General features: G+C 40.8%; 1 protein-coding gene across 4 annotated transcripts in view; it reads right to left on the bottom strand.

The window, feature by feature from the left end:
• Positions 1-18589, bottom strand: part of SAMD4A (sterile alpha motif domain containing 4A) — a 133179-nt gene that overhangs the window by 73978 nt on the left and 40612 nt on the right. Inside the window, exon 2 of one of the 4 annotated variants that reach the window (XM_088149683.1) lies at positions 1179-1338. The exons of 2 other annotated variants lie outside the window; for them this stretch is intronic. The gene's annotated coding sequence lies outside the window, so the exon portion shown is untranslated. The remainder of the gene's footprint in view (positions 1-1178; positions 1339-18589) is intronic. One more of the 4 variants, XM_088149684.1, reaches the window with a different exon arrangement.

Genomic DNA, 18589 nt, shown 5'->3' with positions numbered 1-18589 from the left:
ACGTTTTCCTGCAGCCCAAACAAAAATGGCCAGGGACAGACAGTGATGCCCAATGATGGGAGGGGAAGGGTCTGCCTAGAGCAGCCTCAACTGATCAAAAGGAGCTTGGCAGATGCCAGCTTTTGACTGCTTCATTACCAAGATCATGAATCTACCAAGGTGTGGTAGATAGTTCATTCACCAATCAGAACAATATGGAACACATTACTTTTTAAACTTAATTGAAACAGGAATGAATTTAGGCTTTCTTTACAGTGGGCTAAAGACGAGATAATGAATGTCGTCTAAAAACTGGAGGGTTGTAAAGAATTGTAAGCTCAGTAAAAAAACTTTCCTTTCCTTAACAAGCCTACTTCAAGTCACTGGGAGAAAGGAGAAAACTCTCTTCCTTCCAGGAATAGGGCAATCATGTATAAGGATACTGGAAAGAAGAGAGGATCCTTGTATTCTCTCCTATCATAAATTAAGGTATCTGTGGGGGCAGGATGGGGTAGCGTGTATGCGGTTTATTTGCATGTAGAGATGGGTAGGATGTGATAACCATGTTTATGCGGTATGGAGTTGGGTCACTGTGAAAATGGGTCACAAGTGTATGTATTTGGGATGGAAAGTGACTTTGTGTGTTTAAGCACAAATGTTTATGGAAGTGCAGCCCCAAGCCACTGGTATGGCCTTCAGAGTCATAAACTGCCCACCCAGGTTTTAGGTGGAAGATTATCTACTGCTATAATATCTTTGATATTAGTAATATCAAAGATCACAAGGACTTCTACACAATTTCATTTCTGAAGTAATTATATTCTACTTTACCTCCTTTAATAGGGAGCATTAGTATACTAAAAGCCCAGTTCCTTGCCCAAGTCTAAAAAGAAGTAATACCCTGTTATTTTGCTATATCAACTGTAGTGTAACTTATTTTCAGAGAACAATATGGTCAATAGAAATGTAATTTAGAAATGCTGTTATTAAGAGTTTGCAGCAAGAATGGTATTATGTTTCTTGTTCTTGAGTATCTGACCAACTAGAGTATCTAGAAACTCCTGTCTAAGGTAGCTGTTTTTGGAATGTAAACCCCAAGTGATTAAGGAATGATTTTCCATCAATCAGTATGCAGATATAATCTGTTTTATAGCTACTCTTATCGACATATTCTCTACAAGTGCTGACTATTTCCTTACAACCATTCAGATTTCTGAAGAGAATGCAGCAGTCTTCAGACTTAAAATCAGCCGCTCCTTCGGTTCTTTCCCGTCATACAGATGGTGTTCAAAACAGATTTCTCTCTTGTATTCTATCCAGTAGGTCATCTTATTCTGTTATGCATTTTTATTTTGTAACCTATGAAATAAAAAGCAGCTGAGCTGAGTATTCTGCATTCAATATCACATTTTTCATCCGTACAAAATCTCAGGAGATAATGAGCTAAATATACTAGAAAATGTCTATTGTCCCAAAATATAATAGAAGTGTTTCTGCACAGACCTAGATTGGCTTTCTCTTTCCACCAAGCAAGTGGTAAACTGCCCTTCTGTTAGGAATAAGGACTAACAGCACAAATGTTATGCTACGGTCCTTTGTGGCTATTCTTGTAATAATTGTAATTAATGACTACACCTGCTTTTGGGGGACAAGCTGCAATCCAATCCAGAACAGATTTATTTCTAAAACCAGGGTTGATATGGTTAGGAGACAAAATTTTCTTCCTTCCAATGAAATCCAGTCCAGGTTTTTTTTTTCTTCCCTGCAACAGCTGCCCTTCAAGTCTTTTTCTTCTTTTAACCAATCTTTGAAGATGGGCAAAACATTACCTTCTTTTTCTTTCTGGTATGGAAAATGGGATTATGTGAGAAAGTACCAGCTACAAATGGGGCCGAGAGACAGGGAGGTAAAATGCAGGGAAAGTATCATATATTTTATGATAAGAGAGGAAAAAGGAGAAGTTTAAAATTTCTCTGCCTTTTCCCATCCAGTCGATAATCAAATCTTAATACTTCTTCCTGTTCTGGGAAAAACCATACAACCAAGAATAAAATGGCCTGCAATTGGAATAAAGGAACAGAAGCTTGTTGACTGAAAGGTATTGGGAAAGAACAAATTTTCAGGATGAGGATGGACACTGGGTTTGCAGCAATTCTCTGGGAGATGAGGCAGTGGGGAAGCAAAAGAGACAACTGGGGGAGGCATCTTTCTATACAGAAAGAGAAAACTTGAAACACTCTGCTAAGCAGCCTTACCGAGAGTGGACCCTTCCCCAGTCAGAGGTGCAGCGTTCCCCAAAAAGGGAGGACAAAGCTTATTCAAAAGTAAAGAGCAGATTCTTTCCCCCACCCTATTTGCTTTTACGCAACTTAATTTAGTAGCTATAAATATACCCTCTCCCACTGAGTAATCTTGTTGGAAAAAATGGAAAACGTCACAGTACCACAATATATGAGCAAGTATTCCTAGGAAATATGCAAAATAAATGGGCTCTGCAACTCATTATCATTTTAAAAGAACACAAAAATCCAGAAAGGTGTGTGTGTGTGTGTGTGTGTGTGTGTGTGGAGGGGGGTATTTCAATTTGTGTATCTTTATATCTAAAAGAAAAGGGAGGTGGCTCCCTAAAATAGTAGGACCTAATGAATATGAATATGTAATTCAGCTATTGGGAGGAATTTGGGAAAACCCACAAAAAAGCAGAGTATGTAAATATATGATACATCTATATATTTTATTACTACAAGTAACATTGTTTTTAGCAGATTTTTTTTCAAAATGGTTTATTAATAAAATATCTTTTTTGTATTTCTTATAGAAGCAGTGTCTAACTCTGATGTTGTTTTAAAGATGTGTGAGTGAAATAACCCTTAAGAATGGTAGTCTGGTAAAGAAGACCACAACCCTGCTGAAGAGATGGGGAGAAAAAGTACAGACACATGCTAGATATAGCAAGCATATGACTATATTTCTAAAAATACATTTGTGGTCTCACCAGCAGCCAGGAATAAACCAGGGGCAGACCAGCTTCTTTGTAACAGTGCTGCTCTGTTTTTGTCCTTTCGCACTTTATTGGTACAGATGAACCTCAAAGAGAAGCACAACTGCTTTTATCTTGTATTGCTTTGTGGCAGTGTAACTTTTAAAACTGATTGCTTATATTCATATGATTGCACGGGAAATTCATAAACATGCTAATTAGAAACACAGCTATTAGGATATTTGGTAAGCCATCTTCCCTGTGGAAAAAGAATATATTTTTGATTTAATCTTTAGGTCTTATAGAGTTCAGCCTCAACATCATACTTCTGGAAGTTCTTGTGGATAACTCAAAGTTTTGTTTTGGAGACTGAATAATTAGCCATTTTGTTTGTTTGGGTTTATTATATAAACCACTTTACACATGAAACAGCAAAATATGAGGTTTTTAAATCTGACTTTCTGTTTGTTATTTCATACATTTTCTAACATGATGGTTCCCAACGTACAATCCATGTGAAAGCTGCAGGTAATTTTCGATATGGGTGCAAAATTATGATGTACTTTTTTAAATGGCCATAGTCTAAGGAGATAGCCAAATCATCCAAGAGTTAGGTGATTCATGAGTTGAACCATCTTGAAAGATTTTGGCTGATAAAGTTATTTCAATATCAATATTAATACTGAAATAACTTTATTGCAGTATATTAATATTAAATTTTGTTATTTAATTCTGGGGCGAGACACACATGCTACAGTATCAGCAGACGCCATCTTGCTGATCCTTAGTTTCCATGGTGGTCCTCAAAACCTTTCAACTTTAAGGAAAAGGTTTGGAATTGCTGTTACAATATAAGAAACGTTTTACTTGTTTTCAGCTAAGAAGGTTCTGTGAAGTTAAACCTTCATGGAAAGCTAAAATACAATTAATATTGCACATACTATTAATTTATATTATTAATAAAAACTTTCAACAGTGATCTCAGTAGGCTATTTCTTCAATTAAATGACCTGGAATCAGAAAACTGAGATTAACCAGATCACTGTGAAACATGGATCTGTTCCTTCCTTTAGAACAATATTATTTGGGTTTTCTGCCTATAAGAGGCTGAGGGCGGAATCATGGCAGAAGGATTCAGGCCAAAATGAGCCATCTGAACAAGGAGAATCCTGGCACATCAGTGGCACCTCTCTCTTCCTCCCCCCTCCCCAAATAGACAAAGGCAGAAGTGTCAAATCAAGAAGTTCTTCCAGTGGGGGCAGAATCTTCAGGTTGAGCTTTTAAGGGAGAAAGTGGCTTCAACAGGAAGTGGAATGTACAGGACAACTTTCCCAATCTTGACACCCTCCAGATGTTGGATTTCAACTCCAACAATGACCATACTTGGGGAATTCTGGAGTTGGTCCACACTTCTGGACTGTGGCCATACTGGGAAAGGTTAACATAGATGAAGATGCTCATCAGGCATTGCTTAAAAGCATTCAAGAATGTGGAGAAGGTAATACAGCCATTTGAACAACATCCTCCAAATACAATCTAGAACACTTCCCTCAGCTACAGCTAGTGACAAAATAACAGCTGAATCTCATGACTAGTTTACGGTAGAAAAATTTAGCAATTAGCAATTACATCCAAATCAGGGTAACAAAAAGAGAAGCTATTCAAGGGTGTGTATGGGTGTGTGTGTGTACCTAAAATCCACCAGAAGAAGAAACAGCTGAATGCAAGCCTGCTTGCTCTCTTTTCTTTTTTTTTTTACATAGTCTAAAAATAAGAGCATTCTGGCAGCAAGTTTTTTTTTTTTTACAAAAATAAGTCAACAAGATCATAGCCTGATTTAAAGATGTAAAAAGGACAGAGAAATCTCTACATTTATAAAGAGCTAAAAATGTTTCTAAAGCTCACTTGTTGAGAAAGAATATAAATAGGAGTATTTTTAAAAATTACGATCCTTTTCTCCACCCCAAATCGTGGCAGTGCTCGCAACCACTTATTCCCTTCCACCTCAGGCCATTGGAATGTGCTGGCGCGCCACAAGCGAGCTTAAAGAATGCAGAGTTTCTGTAGGGTAGCACTTCAGAGGATCCCAAATGACAGTGGTCAGTTGCATTCTTTTGCTTCGAGATCACTGATCCCCGTTTGAGAAAGCACAACAGTGGAAACCAGGGACAGAGAGAACACAGGAAGAGAGTAAAGGCAGAAGTCGGGGCTCTTGCATTTGAAAGTCCTGGAAATATCATACAGGAAAACCAGAGCAGGTGTAGCTGAACAGGAAGAAGTGGACAAGGATTAGAGAAATAAATTCTTCTCCAAAGAGAATCCCAGCGATCAAACTTCATCAGTCATTCCAGACCACTGATATCTAGCCAAATTTATTCCTTACAAGCAACAATTCCAACTGCCGCAAACCTAAACTTTTTTCTTCCTTCCTATGTAGCTTTTTCTTTTTTCTTTTTTTAATTTACAGGTCTCTGACATCCCCATGGTCTCATTAAAGTGTTAACAACCATCAAAAGGAAGGAAAAGTTTGGTAATGTTTTGCATGTATTGTATTTTGTTTTTTTCTTCTTGGAACTCAAGAGTGCATGTGGAATTCTCAGATAGTCACACACAGTCATCAACCAGACCCAGAACTGCTTAGCTTAACTGCACAAAGTGACGGGCTCAAATGTCTTTGAATCCTAAGAATGCTATGTGATCCAACATAGCTTTCAAATCTGTATAATTTCCATTACTGTTACAACTTTAAGTCGGCATGATTTGCTACATCTTTAGAACAGGGTCCCCAAAGCCAAAAATGATTTGTCTCTAGCCATATATAAAGTCCATGGGAGAAGAACAATTTGAACCAGGAATAAGTTCCATTTACCCAGCTGAAATAGTTCTCATCCTATTTTCCAAGTCTAAGAAATCACCTTCATGAAGTCCTCTGAATGTTGCTAAGTGGCAACTCCTGGAAGCTATAGCTAGCATGACTAATGCTGTAAAGAAATGGTGAGATGTTGTTCAGCAGCCACATCTAGAAAACTATACATGCATTTAGACATCCAAACATGAATTGCAATATTGCTCAAGGATTCCTATCATCCACCCAGGTACCACACCTTTGACAAGTAGAAAGCAAAAACCTCTGGTTGCTTTCATATTGCATTTACTGTAAAGATCTGGCAACTCATATTAAATGTGTCATCACCAATTACCTCAGTTCAAAGGAACAGGTACAGATGATGCTGTGGACTGCTCAACTGCCTGCTTCCAGAAATATGTACCACCCCTGCATTATGTTTGAAAATACAGTGGTACCTTGGGATACGAACGCCTCTACTAACGAACTTTTTGGGTTACGACCAACTCGGGATATGCCCAGAGTCACGGAATGGATTACGTTCGTATCCCGAGGTACCACTGTAATGTCAGAATTAGAGGGAAAAGGTTGTAGCCAGGCCAGTTAGCTTTTATAGGCTCAAAAATCCTTTAAGTGTCAAACCAGAGAATTCAAACTTGGATTTTTCTTCAGTTGCAGCACCTCCTTTACTGCTTGGAACTGCCAGGCTGAAGCTGCCATTGAGTTATTCTAAACTAATGATGTAATGATTTAATGCTTCATTCTGACCTATTTTTGGTTTTATCTTTAATGGGCCAATATAGTCAGACAGACTTTCCCAATCGAATGCCATCCAGATGTATCAGCTACAATTCTTTTGATCCCTAGCCAGCATGAGTAATAAGAGTTAATGAGAGTCGTGGTCTAACCCTTCTGGAGGGCAGAGTTGAAGATGAAGTGTTCTGAAGGCACAATCTCCTTGTACAAGCTCTGTTCAAATGAAATAGGCACTGCTCTTGGTTATTTTAGAGCAGCTTGCTCAGGAAAGTTTCTCTCAAGCAATTAAACATAAAACAAAATGCCCAACTTCAAGGAAGAACTATGGTCACCCAAGGGACACTTGAATCTAAAATTGAGGGCAGCAGTGTCTATCAAGTAGTTAAGAATTTCCTTCTAGTAATGCAAGCATGCCACATGATTGACTTAGAACTAACCAATTCTACTAAAAAAAAAAAAAAATCAGATTTAAGTCTGTGGGAAGGGAATCAAACCCTCCCTGCCATGTAGTGTTCCCGCCATAATCAAAGCAAAAGGTGAGAAACTGCAATTAGAATGGGCCCAATACATAGATCAAAATGCAGGGAGATGCCAATTCAATAACATTCCTTCCTGGCTGAAGTTTAACCAGAGGTCTCTTTGCTCAAATAAGAAAAGATCCTTTCCTTTTCCCAAAGAGATTACCATTTCAATCAACAAATGCTAAACAAGTTGAAACCACAACTCAGCAGAGTACCTGACTGTGAGGCACACTTTCTCAGAATGCTGGCTAAATGCGCTTTCTCAGAGTTCCTAGAGCAGTCCACTCATCTTAAAGTGGCCAAGTTTGGACAACACTGTCCTAGAGGGTGCACTTTCTCACGCTCTTGGGGAATAATAGCAAGGCTTCCCTATATAAAGGGCTTTAAAAGGAAAACTTAGTGTGGCCGCTACCAACAGCTGATTCTATACACTGTGCTCTCAGAAATAAACCTCACCTTTGGTTCAAGCAACTGCCAGCATATTTTATTCCTGACTCAGAAACAAACCTGGTAAGATTTCTTTCTAACTATATGGCAACCACAAAGGGACTCCAAGACTCACCGGGTCAACGGATCAGGCCTGGGCAACTTCACCCACCTGGCTGGAGGGTGCTGTCCTGGCTCTGCCTGCATTGACATTGGTAGTAAAGGGAGTTTTTGGTTTTGAGCCAAACAGTTGCTTGAAACTGAGTCTTCATAGTCGGTAAGTACCCTGTAAATTTTGTGTCTTGTGTCCAGTGAGTAACTGAGTGTAAGATTTCCCTTTTGTGTTTTACCCTGACTGTTGACCAGGGCTGGGCATTGAAATCAGTTTCAGCCACCCCAAGACACCTGCTAGCCCATTTCAGGTGATGACCAGGAGACCCTGGAAAGCAAAGGAAACTGACGAGACTCGCGTGCCTCAACAGGTAGTGAAAGGTTGAATGACTGATTTTACCTGGGCAAATACCAGTCTGCTTTCTACTCCTTTCTTAGTCCGGGACCAGGGTGGCAAAAAGGGAGGACCAATACTCTATTAGAGAGTCTCCAGATGTAAAAGGAGCGCCTCAAACCTAGGTGGACACATGTGTCATGGTTAGGGACGGAAATGGGGGATGACAAGTCAAAGATCTCCCCAGCTTCCCCTTTGGGAAGGATGTTCATCGCCTGGGATGGGGGGTTATTGCTTTGGGGGGATGGGGGGGATGAGGAAGATCCGTGCACAGAATTTATGTCTGGAATGGACTAAGCTTACTGATGCAGCTGGTAGTTCAACTTGACTTGAAATGGGTACTTTCGACTATGTTATATTAACACTTTTAAGACCAGAACTAAAGCCTTCCCATCTGCCTTACTGGTGCTGTTGGGCAGAACTTTCCAATCCCACGGGTGTGATTTCCAATTCAAACACACCCAATGCCACTCCAGCCCATCCTGAGTCGGATGTCTTGGACGGGAATACCGCAGGGAAATTAATGGCACCTTTATTAAGAAATCCTATACCTGGCTGAGCTCTAGGCAATTTAGGTTTTGTTTTTACCCACACGTCTTTCTCCCTGTCTGATCTGGTAATCTGGAAGAAGGATGCTCCCCCCTTTCAAAAGGACCCACAGGTGGTCATTAGGACCCTGCAGTCGATTACTGAAAGCCATAATTCATCTTGGGGAGGCATGATGTAGCTGTTGAACAACTTTCTTACCAGAGATGAGATTTTTAAACTGTATGAGAAAACTGCTGAAATAGCCAGAAGACCCATAGTCCCAGTCCCTGGGCGAGCAGTCCCAGCCCGTTTTGCCTGGCCAGCAAACAGCCCCACCTGGGACTGCAATGACCCTAATCACTGGGATGAATACACCAGGGCTAAAGAAAATCTATTAGAAAGCATTAAAAGCTAGAATGTGATCCTGCAGGTTTCCAATGGGAGTTAAAAACCATACTGGATGCATATCACCCAATGTGGGCTGACACTGACCAACCACTATCCTCCCTCCTAACCCTGGATCAGGGGCCTAGGCTAAAAGTAACTGCCCCACTGAGGGCATTATAGTTCCTGAGCTCCCTGCACACTATTTATAATCCAGGCTTGTGAGAATCAAGAGTCACCAGTAGCTTCTTTTTAAAGCAAGCATGTCTGTACAAGCACACGTGTTTCGTCTGTCTGTCTCTTTGAACCATGAGGTTCTTTTTAAAGCAAGCATGTCTGTACAAGCACACGTGTTTCATCTGTCTGTCTCTTTGAACCATGAGGTACAGCCACCCCTAAGTACCCTAGGGCAGGGTTCCTCAACCATGGCGACTGGAAGATGTGTGGACTTCAACTCCCAGAATTCCCCAGCCAGCCATGCTGGCTGGAGAATTCTGAGAATTGTAGTCCACACATCTTCAAGTTGCCAAGGTTGAGGAACCCTGCCCTAGGGAATTCCTTGAGGCTACTTAGATGAGTTCTTGTGTGTGCCTCCTGATTTCTGCTCCCAAGTGTGTGTGTGTGTGTGTGTGCACGCGCACATGCACGTGTGTTCCCGTTCCCTTTCCCTCAGCTCTCCAGAATACAAGTAGGGAAAGGAGATTTCTTTTCAAAGGATATTTTTAAACTTTGGGAACCTCCACCCCATAACCCTGGACTTCCCTAAGACTCAGCCCCTACAGCTAATACTGTAGCTGAAAATGTAAGGCTGCTCTTTCTCCTTAACTTTGCTCTTCTGATTTATGCTTTCCTTGCTGATTCTTTGTAACTGCTCCACTGACTCCTTCAAGCTCCTAGTAGAAGCCCCATCCCACCTCTCCGTATTTTCTCCTAAATCTCTCAGCTTTCCCACCTTTTCACATGCTCATCTCCATTTCCTACTCTCTGCCCTGGTTGCTCCAGAAAGTCCTACTGAACTAAGCTACAGAAAAGGAAAAGGCACCACCAAGTATAGCAATAGGCAATAAAATCTGAATAATCTTTAACCAATGTTTCCCCAAAAGCAAGTATCTTCTACTGCAGCCACAGGATCATGGTTATTATATTTAAACTTGCAAATGATGATGTGCTTTGATACAATAGTGGTGCTGGAAATAACAGCATCTCTTGTATCACTTTTCCACCTCTGAACCCTTTGTTAAGTGCAAAGAAGAGACCAAAGCAAACAAAACTTTGTCTCCTAAATAACAATGTCTGTTAGCACTTTAAGCTTCTCAAAAGGTTTCTTTATCATCTCATTTACTCCATTTCTTTTTTTTTTTTAATCTCTGAGTCACTCACTGCTTTTTTATAAGACCTCCATGCCTTTCCCTTAATTCTCTCTTCTCCTGCAAGTCTGGATGGAATTTGAGTTTTCTAGTCTCTTCAGGCCGAGCTGCTAGGAATGCCTCTTCAGCAAGGGTCTCCTAGAGGCGTTACCTTTCCCCTTTCTTCCCCCGTCCCTCTGTTCTCTATAACGAAGGTGCTCTGGGGCTACCATAGATGCCCAGTGGCCCCTGAGGCCCTGCTTCCAGAGTTTGCTCCTTTGCCCACAAACTTGGGCATAGGGAGAAAAGGGGGTGGGGGGTGGAAGCTTATATTTTTCCCAGGATGAGCAGTCCAAATGGCCAGACACCCCAAGGTCGATCTTGATGGGCAGACCAAAATTCCTCCATCCCCACCCCATGGCTTCCCAGACAGATGTGCACCCTCCAGATGACTTCACCATGAACCACTCTGTGAAGTGGCTACTTGACACTAGCTCCAGACTAGCCTTGCAGGTACTTGAAGTCTACTACCAGATCTACATCAAGTCTTCAAGTAAAAGAACATTCTCCAGTCAAAGTGGGAAAGAGCTCTGCAAATCTTCTTGACCACCAAAAGGCTTCAGGTGCTTAGGAAAAGCTGATGTCCCTTTCTGTACACTCCCACCCCAAAGTTGGTAAGGATCAAAGAAGGAATAGCTAAAGTAGGGTTCCTCAACCTTGGCAACTTTAAGATGGGTGGACCTTGCTGGCTGGGGAATTCTGGAAGTTGAAGTCCACCCATCTTAACGTTGCCAAGGTTGAGGAACCCTGAGCTAAACTAGATTGGTTCCCCCCCTCCTTTCTCTCTCTCATTTGGTTTCCTTTTTCCCCACTGAAGGCAAGAGCTCCCATTTTTTTTTGTAATCAGTGTCCCAGGTGTTCAAGCTGCCTTAGTTAAACAATTGCAACACCAAGAAAAGGAGCCTCCCAATGTCATGGAGACACTATTCCTGTTTCCCCAGCCAGGTTGTTAGACTGGGCGAGTGCTGGCTGCTCACTCATTGGGTTGGCACACAAGCCTAGAGGTCTCCCCACTTTCCCTGATTTTGTAATGTAATGGGCTGGATGCTGGCCTGGCTCTTAATCATTCACTTGATTGCCATCACTCCAGGAATTCCATCCAGGTGCATAGTAGAATTCCTTCAAGTGAATTAATGGGCAGGTGAAAAAACAACAGTCAAAGCTTTATTTACTCCATACCAAGTAATAAAAAGGAAGCAAACTAGTAAAAGAGATACAGATTATTTGATTTCGGGGGGAGGGGGGAGGCTGTAGTTCCAGGCTAGTTTAAAAAAAAAGCCTGTAATTTTAGTCAAAAGAGATATTCCTCTTATCAAGGAAGAAAAAAGCAGAGGAGTTTTTTTTGGGGGGGGCAGGCTAGTAATTGTTGGGAACTTAGTAATAGGGTGCTGTAGACAGTTCTCTGCAGATATCTGCCTATGGGGGCAGAGTTGTGTTAGAGATAGAGCAAGATGTGCTCAAACTGAAAAAGCGATCTCAGCTATGGTGTTTGGAAAAGAGTCTCTCCCAAATTCACTACACTTATTGTCTCAAAAACCACTAGAAGCAATTGGATTAATTTTGTGTGTTCATTCAATATGCAAGGAGCACAGAGCAGCCCCTCTGCAGGGTGTGTGAAGAGACAGTAGTTGTGGCTCTGCCTCTATGCAAGTACATGCAATGTTGATGTACATGGTAAAGAGGTGGGCCTCCTACTATAAGGCTGCCGTCGTACCTGTTTTGACTTCTCCCATGGATGTTGTTGTGCTAATGGTGTTGGTGACGTAAGTGAAAACATGGTCTCCCTGCTTAGTCTATGGCTGTCTGCAGCAGGCAACCTGGATATGCATCCAAATTCTTCCACATGAGCTGAAATCTTCCTCTGTCAGCCTGTCTGAACAAGCTGATTATGAGCAACTAAACTAAGGTTTCCAATTTGTGACGCAAAGACCACTTGTATTGTATGCAGGTGGCCCTTGTTGGGGGCAAAAATAGGAAAATAAAATAAATAAAATAAAACCAGATCAAGTTGTCTTTTAATGAAGCCAAAATACTTCAATGATCATAGAAGTAAAGATGTGACCTCCCCAAAATGTTAATAGAGGAGAAAGTGTTTTGGCCCTATTTGGCCTCTGTTCTGCCTCACTGTCAAATGTACTGTCCTGATTTTGGATGTGCAACATGTGGCAAGCAAAGAAATTAGTTGATTCCTTCAGCTTTACTGCCCTCCCTCTTCAGCACATCAGTAGCTGATGGGAAAAAAATATCAGTCAGTTCTAGCGCAGCAGTAGGAATGGGGTAGGTCTGCCTTGAAATCTCTCCATCATCTCTAGGCTCCTCTCCATGCCCATCCTCTTATCCTCTACTATCATGGAGTTGACTGAAGTTTCAAAAACAACAATTTTTGTTATGAAAAGTTATGAAAAGTGCTATGTCACAAGGACAACTTTTACTCAGGAATTATTTACTTAGTGCTCTCTGAACTTGACTGTTTGCTTGCAGACATTTCATTGCCCAACTAGGTAACATCATCAGTGTCACTGATGATGTTACCTAACTGGGTGATGAAACATCTACAAGAAAGCAGGCAAGCTCAGAGAGCACCAAGGACTCCACAGTTCAACTGTGAGCTATGCATATTCTCTTCTGTTGGATTTTTTACTTAAGATTTATATAGGCAATTCAGATTCAGGTTCCCCTGTGCTCTGTTTGGGATTTTAGCTTTGCGTTAAACCAGTAAAGGACAAAGAGTTAAAGCACTTCTAGTACAACCAGCTGGACAGGGGAATTCTGGGAGTTGAAGTCCACACATCTTAAAAGTTGCCAAGGTTGAGAAACACTGCTTTAAAGTCCTCATTTCTTGCCTCTTCATTTCTTGGTGCCCATCTATAACTGTAACAAAGATATTAGCTGGGAAGATGACCAAAGACAAGTTTGTAAAATAGCTCTCACGTCTCTTTGCTAAGACATGCAAAACCAAGGGGAGAAAACTGAACCATTCTATTTTTGAATACTGAGTTGCTGTAGCCAGCTTCAATGAACACGCAACTAGACGCACCATGAACATTTTTGGAAGGAGGCCACAATGGAACCACAGAATAAGGGATGAAAAAGGACTTCCTTCCTTTTATCATTTCTGTGGGCAGATGTTACCATTTTGCGCTCTTTGACTGAAACCAAAACAGAGACATCTAAACTGACATCGTCTTAGCAATTCATTCAAGAAATCCCACTACTGTAGCTGTTGCCTTTTCTGGCAGTCTTGGCTACCAACCCCCCCACCCCACACAAAGAGTTTCAAGGCACCAATAATGTCTTGAGCACCAATAATGTACCATGCCTGGGTACTAGGAAACTGGCATTCTCCTCCACACTGAACGTTACTTCTCTGATATCACAAGTTTAGCTAGAAAGCAGCTAAACTAAATACACTGGATTGTAGCTTAATTTGTGAAGAAAAAATCTATTCGAGGTGACAGACTAGCAAATGGCAACTCTGCAAATTATTTGATTTCTTTAAAAAGTATTTTAACAGTTTTGACTGCAAATCTATACAACATGGAGGAAGGACGAGATAATATTGTTACTGAGATAAATAAAACTAACATTTTTCTTCTCCTTCCTCAAAAAGCCCCTCTGAGCTTTGCAATTTTAATCACCTTACTGAAAGGTGGTTTACTTCCTTCCAAGTTAAAAAAAAAACAAAACGGGGTAGGAAAGAAGGCCTTTTAATTACTAACATATTGCAGAGGTTAACAACCTGGGCCTGAAATGGTTTAGCCTGGAAAATATGAATCCGAAACAACATAAAATGTGAACTTTTCCATTCTGTTTTATGTACAGTGGCTGTGTAATGTTCTCAGGTCTGGAGGTGGGGAGGAAAATAGCTCTAAGAGCAACAGAAGCAACAAATGCTTTAATTTAGCAAGTAAAGTGACTTTCCATTAATTAAATAGTGAGGGTGATTTCATGGTGAAAGTGAAATGTAGAAAACAGTAAAAGGAGTTAACTATAACTGAACAGGCCATATTTTTTTTTATTCAGGGTGAGCCTGTATAACACTGATCACATTGTTTATACACTGTCCTTAGGGAAAAAAAAACCCTATGCTGACTGTCTGGTTCATGCATGCAGAGTCATTACTAACAGTAATAGTAGTTCAGTCAAAGATGCCTGTAGACCATACAGCAGACAGACCATCAGCATCTCTTGGTGTCACTTCAGATACAATGCTTTCCATAAGAAAAAGTACGTTCACACACTTGGGTTTTGGTATGATTCTAAGCATAATTTTAGTCCTGATAGAGCAGAAATGAAGTATTATCTTGTCCAGCATTCCCTTCCCATAATGACCACACAAATGTTTGCACTGTCTCTGATTGCAGCTATCCAAAAAGTATACATGAAACTACAGATAGTCCTCCGCTTACAAACAGGTTACATTCCAAGAGGCTGTTTGTAAGTTCATTTTGTTCGTAAGTCCAACCAAGTATAAAAAACATGCCTCCCAACGTGCAACGGTGCTGGTACGTGTGCAGCACACTGTAAACCAAGTCTTTCCCGCCTCTGGGACCTTCTAGATTGAGTTGCAGGCAGGTTTGTTCGTATTGGCAAAAGTTCATAACTCAAAAGTTTGTAAGTAGAGGACTGTCTGTATACAGGTAATACATGAAGAATGCAACCAGAAGCAGCCTCAACAAGACAGCCTCAGGCATTTCCCATAGCAGAAGCATTTATTGTTTAATTTTATACTGAAAATACACTGAGATAAGGCAGCTATAAATATTTCACTAGCAAGTTAGCTAATGAAGGATCTTGGTGGGCCCCAGGCGATACGAATTTATGTAGGTAATGCATGTGTAAATGCATCCGAAGCTGGCTTAACACCATGCACCTTCTGGCACTGGTCCTGTCACCTGCTCCACCCTCTTGCCTCCCAGATCATCACAGGCATCAGTGGCTGGGTTTAAGTTGTAGTGAAATGCAGCACATATCAGGATGAGGAATCTGTACCCCTATTAATTTTGCTAAACTACAATGCTTAGTGATCCTAGCCAGAACAGTTAATACTGTAGTAAAGGATTTGAGAATTAAACTCAGCAACATGTAATATGCTCCATGTGGGGCTGCCTTTGAAAATCACTCAGAAAGTATAGCTGGTCCAGAATACGTGGGCAGTGATGGGTGTGTTGTAGTACATGCATGTTCCCTGTTGTTTCACAAGGTGCACTGGTTACCAGTTGGCTTCTGGGTGTAATTCATAGTACTGATTATCACCTATGATGCCATTCATGACATAGGGCCCAGCTATCTGAAGGACTGCCTATTTTAATATGTTTCTACCCACCTGGTGAGGTCAGCTAGAATGGGCATGCTCTGGGTCCCATCGATTAAGCAGTGTGAGAGACCCAGGAAGCGTATCTTCTCAGTGATGACTCCTGCCCTGTAGAACGATATTCCACCTGGAGATCTGCACTGTTCCCATCCTTTTGAATTTACGCAAATTGTTAAAGACCTGGTTGTCCTCCCAGGCCTGGGGCTAGAAAGGTGGTGAGCCCCTTTGGTTTTGGGTTCTGTCTTCCAGTCAACTGTATTCTTCTTTGAAATACATTGCTTTAAATTTTTAAATTGTAAACCAGCCAGAGTCACTGTGGAGTCAGGCAGCCTCAAAGCTGAAATAGTAAATAAAAATGAAAAAACATCTGGAGAGCCAGAGGTCCCCCATTCTTGGTTACAAATAAAAAGCTGTCATTAAAGCAACCCAGATGCTTAAAAAAAAATCTACCACCATCAACTCCAATGAGCAATCTTTCTCCAATATATTGGGCTGGGTCCTGCAATATCCAAAATCTTTGGACTGGAAATGTCAGAAAACAAAGAAGGCCCAGTTAGACTCTGGAAAGGAAACTTTCACATGACAATAGCTACCATGTTTTTTTTCACATGCCTGCTCTGATCACACATTGAGTACGGACAGGAACATGGTCTAGATATGCAGAAGAATATCTATTCCACTATTTCAGGTTGCAGAATGGGGCAATGTTTCCCTGGAAGTAAAGTAACAAAAACATTAGGAAGCTTCATGCCCTGGTTGCTTTCCACTGTGCCATTCTTCCTGTGAGATTTTCCATGTAGGAGAACAATAAAAAGTGAAAATAATTATCTACAATCTGAAATATCAATCTGCCACCGTATTCTGCTGTGTATGGAGACCAAGTCTAGTCTAAAGATCAAAAGTGAGTCCTATAAGGAGCTCAATCCTCCACTTTCATAAGAATGTTGGCTTTGGGAGGGTAGGAAGCCATGGTTTAACCCCTGAACTCAAGTTTCTTTTGTTAAAAAAGACTTAGTTTTTTTCCCCTAGATCTTTCTTCTCAATAAGGTGAGTCAGAAATGGAGACCCCTGACCATATTCATCCTCATTTCTTTACCAGGTTTTGGAAAGTGTTTGAATTATCTCCAATACTCCAGAGGAGGAAATACTTTCTAGAAGTATGATGTATACCTTTCTCTGATTCAAGAATATTGTTTTGGGAAGTTTTCTCCAACCTGGAAACTCCAGATATGTTTGGGCTGCAACTCCCCAAATTTCTAGGCAGAATTCTAGGAGTTAAACTCCCAATATACTGTATGTGACAGTCCCACTAGGTAGACCAAACCAGGAAATCAACTCTACCGGAAAGCGAAAACTACTTTCACTTGGAGTGGCTACAATAACATAACCTTGCAAGTCTGATTGTTCTGTACCTCCTTCTCCTTCTTATAGTTCAGTGAATTAGGCATCTCCCTGAGTCACTTCCAAATTTTATCTGAACATTCTGGACTTTAAAAATGCTTCGGCTCCTTTTACCTAGGAAAGGATCCTGCATTTCTCTGTCAAGGTTGTCTTCACTCTCTACAATATGGCGTGAGGATATGCAAAGTTGGGAAAAGCCAGGTTACAGGTGTTATTTCTGCTTCTTTCAAACCCACCCAGAAGCATGGTCTCTCAAAAGCTTTAAAAGTGAGAGAAGCATGCATTTGTAATTTTCTTTGGAAAAGAGAAAGAGGCCCTTAAGATTTGCATTGTAGATGCTGCCTTTTTCATCTCAAGCGTAGAGTATGCAACATAAAAACAATTCAGAATGCTCCATGAGGTTTTTTCCAATGTAAAAATGTGGACTGTTTTATTATTGCACTTACAAACCAGTGCAAAGACATAGACCCTGTGATTATCCAGCTCAAGTGTTACTATTTAAAAATTCAAACAGGAAATCTAAGAGATGGAAAGCACTGAACCTTTGCTTAGGAGTCATGATGCCTTCAAAATAAAACTCAATTATCAAAGGGTTTTATGGCTTCAGATTTTTCTATTCTGGCTTTAGAGTTCACTGAAGTGGCTCTTCAAGAAATAGAGAAGGGACGAAAAGGGAAAGTTTACCAGTTCTCAATGAATGTGCTTCCTTTAGAAAATTGCTTGCAAATTCTAGGCTGTGATTTCAATCTGTTTTCCTAGGAAAATCTGGGATTAAAGCTTTAGTTCAGGACTGAGGAACCTGCTGTCCTCCAGGTATTGTTGAACTCCACATTGCATCACCCTTGCTAATGTGCCCAGTGGTTAGGGATGAGAGAGCCACAGTTCAGAAATATCCTGGGAGGACAGTCATAACCAGAGCAAATAATAATTCTTTATTCTGCTCTTTGAGTTCTTTATTCAGTTTGGGTTACCAAACTTAAAAAGGATTTAGGGAAACAGGTTCAGAAAAAGGCAAGAGCACGATAAATGAACTAGAAACTAAGTCGCATTGAAGGAATTGGGCATATTTCACCTTGAGATGAGAAGACTCAGTATCTTCCATTACCTTAAAGGATGTCACGTGGAAGGTCATAACCTGCTGTCTATTGTTCAAGTGTGCAGCATATGAAATAATAGATTTAAGATACAAAGAAGGTAGATTCTAAATGAATGTTAGAGAAAGCTTCCTAACGTTAAAAGCGGTCTCAGAGGGGAAGCAATTACCTAGAAAAGAGGCAAGTTCCCCTTCACTGGATGTGATTAAACAGGGACTCAACAGCCATCTGTCAGGGATGCTTTAATTTGGATTCCTCTATTGAGCAGTGGGTGGGATTCAACGACTGCTTCTAACTACAGTTCTATAATTTTAAGATGAACTGATACAGTTAAAATGTCATCAACAGGTTAGGAAATTAATGACACACATTTACCTAGAAGCATGACATCCACATCCACATTACATGAAGACAAGCTTTGACATGTTAGGTAGTAAAACAAACCCATGC

Source organism: Python bivittatus, unplaced genomic scaffold (genome assembly GCF_059951505.1).
Source record: "Python bivittatus isolate LINGU-HERP-01145 unplaced genomic scaffold, Pbiv_v1 ctg000580_np1212, whole genome shotgun sequence".
NCBI classification, from domain to species: domain Eukaryota; kingdom Metazoa; phylum Chordata; class Lepidosauria; order Squamata; family Pythonidae; genus Python; species Python bivittatus.
Note: the sequence above shows the minus strand (reverse complement) of the source record. Positions and strands in the feature narration are given on the sequence as shown.